Consider the following 2,850-nt stretch of genomic DNA (forward strand, 5'->3'; position numbering starts at 1 on the left):
GACTCCTTTTTTTCTGTCATGGGTACATGACACAGGTTCTAGTAGAACTTCGGGACCCTAAAGTGGTGAAAGGCCATTTTAAACTGCCTTTGGAGAGGCTTGATCACCAGTGATTTAGGAGAACTATGAAAGTAATACATTCAATCTGTGAATGAAAGAGTAAGCAAAATAATTGGATGAGGCACAGTCGACCCAAAGTTAAACACCAGGATTCGGGGGGGGGGAGGCGGGACTTGGGAGTTCTGGTCTTCTTCAAGACAAAATGGAATGAATTAAATGGAGGAAGAGTGTCCTTGCCATTATATTGAAGTGGCAACGACTTCTAGCTTCTGCTGTCGCCATCATGTCTGGCTGTCCAGATGCTTGGGTGAGAAGATGCATCACCCACTAGCAACTAAAACATCTGGCCCTGGTTGTGAAATAGCATGAATCTGGGGTCACCATAGGTCTTTTGAGCAGGAACTGGAATGTGCAAAGCAGCCAGAGCATTTAAGCCCAGGGAGTTGACATTTTACGCTATTAAACTCTTGAGCAGAATTGGGGAACCTGTGACCCTCCAGATGTTGGGCTTCAGTCCCCATCACCCCTGACTGTTGGCCATGCTGATTGCGGCTGAAGGAGTCCAGCAACATCTGGAGTTACCCATCTCTGCCTCAGAGCCCTTAAGGGAGTCACCACAACTGCCTTTAAATGAAATCTTATGTTTAACTTTATATTCATGTTTGCTTATTGTCAGCCAGTTTTCTGGGAAGTTGGTTACCAGGTACAAAGCTGGGCTATAAATGCTTAAAATAGATAAATATAGCCTATTGCAACATTGTACAGACAAAATGACTTTTGAACCTGATTCTACAAGAGTGGAATATTTGAGAGCTGTTGTATTCAGGTCCTGCTTGTGGGTTTCCCACAGACATCTATCTGGCTGGCCACTGAGAGAACAGGATGCTAGACTAGCATACCTCCCAACACTTCTCCAATGAAAATAGGGATGTCCTATTAAATAATAATAATACTCCACCCATCTGACTCTGGGCGGCTCCCAACATATATAAAAACATAATAAAACAATAAATATTATACAGGGCTGCCTTCAGGTGTCTTCTAAAGATTGTATAGTTACTTATCTCCTTGGCTCAGGGGTCACATAACTCCATATCCTCCAAGGGTTCTCCGATGAAAGTAGGGACTTTTCCCTTAGGAAAAGTGGGACATTCTGGGATCAAATCAGAAACTAGGATGACTTCTCTAAATCTGGGACTGTCGCTGGAAAATGGGACACTTGGCGGGTCTGGTAACTAGATGGGGCATTGGCCTGATTCAGCAGGGATTTACTTATGTTCTTAAGACTCACACAACATCAACAAAATGACAAGTGTGTGTTTTGAATGCTGAATCATAGAATCATAGAATCATAGAGTTGGAAGAGACCACAAGGGCCATCGAGTCCAACCCCCTGCCAAGCAGGAAACACCATCAGAGCACTCCTGACATATGGTTGTCAAGCCTCTGCTTAAAGACCTCCAAGCTCCTATGTTTAATCCTCAACATCTCCAGGTAGGGCTCAGAAAGTCTGCAACACTGGGACTCCACTGCCAATCAGTATAGACAATGGCCTGGTTCAATATAAGGCAGTTTCCTACTTCCCAGACATGAATGGCACCAGTCATTAAAACACTTCTATAAGAAATAAATTCATCATTTGTTAACGGCTGACCAATTAGTGATAACATAGAAATGGAAATTTACCAAATCACCTACAGAACAGGATTGGTATCTATCTATCTCTATCACCATAAATTAGTGCTCAAAATGGGAGGTGGAAATCTGATCATTTTACGAAAGACCAGTGGCCAATAATCACATATTTGGAAATGGGAGTATCTCAAATGAGCCAAATGAGTACAAAACGAAATGTTTGAATGAATTGCTTTCTGTTTCCACTATATGCCGAGTGAACTAAAATAAATGTGAGCAATAAGGAGGAGAAAGAAGCTAAATGTAATTGCAAGTGTACTTATTTTTTTTTAATTATTTGTAGGGAGGGAGCGGGAGTCCTGTGTTGTGTGTTTTGTGTAATTGGTTACCAAAAAAATCAATAAAACAAAGTCTTCCACAGATAAATAAATGACAAAAATACCAAATAAAGAATGGTGAGGTGGGGGAGAGAAATCTTGTCCATCTCTAATGGAAGCAAAATAGTAAATTTCAATACCCAGGTTTATGCAATGACAGGAAAACACACACACATGCATAGCCACTCTGTTAACAAAAAAGAGCAACATTCTTAAGACATCATTAACCTTTCCCCAAGTATAACCTTTCAACAAAAGCCTAATTGCTGGCTAAAGACCTTGATCACAGACAAGTGATCAATTTTAGCTAAAGTCAGTATCTTGTCTATGGTTCACCGCATTAATTGACTCACTACATTTTGCCCGCCTGCCTGCCTCCCTCTAAATTGCCAGTCGTGTTAATGAACCCACTGGCATACATATGTTTTAAAGAGACTAATGTGGCATGAGACATTCTGGGAATGCCAACTGTTTGTGTCAAACTCTTGGTCCTCAAACGCCAACTGGGGGTGGTTGTAATATAACATTTAGTTTGAATTAAAGAAGATTTCCCCCTCCCACCCCACCCCCACTCATACGCACTGTAAGCATTTGTGCAATAACTTTAATGACCATAATGTAGTTTCTAGACCAATGGGTTAGACCCTGAAGCAGAACTAAAATGGGGAAAGGGGCCATCACAAAACACCATTGTTCCTATCAGCTGTATCCTCCTCTGTGTTTTGTTAGCACCTAGATATTTTCTTCAACAGGGAGCCATTCACAAGCGACTTTTTTT

The sequence above is a fragment of the Podarcis cretensis genome (assembly GCF_951804945.1).
Source record: "Podarcis cretensis genome assembly, chromosome: 1".
Classification (NCBI taxonomy): Eukaryota; Metazoa; Chordata; class Lepidosauria; order Squamata; family Lacertidae; genus Podarcis; species Podarcis cretensis.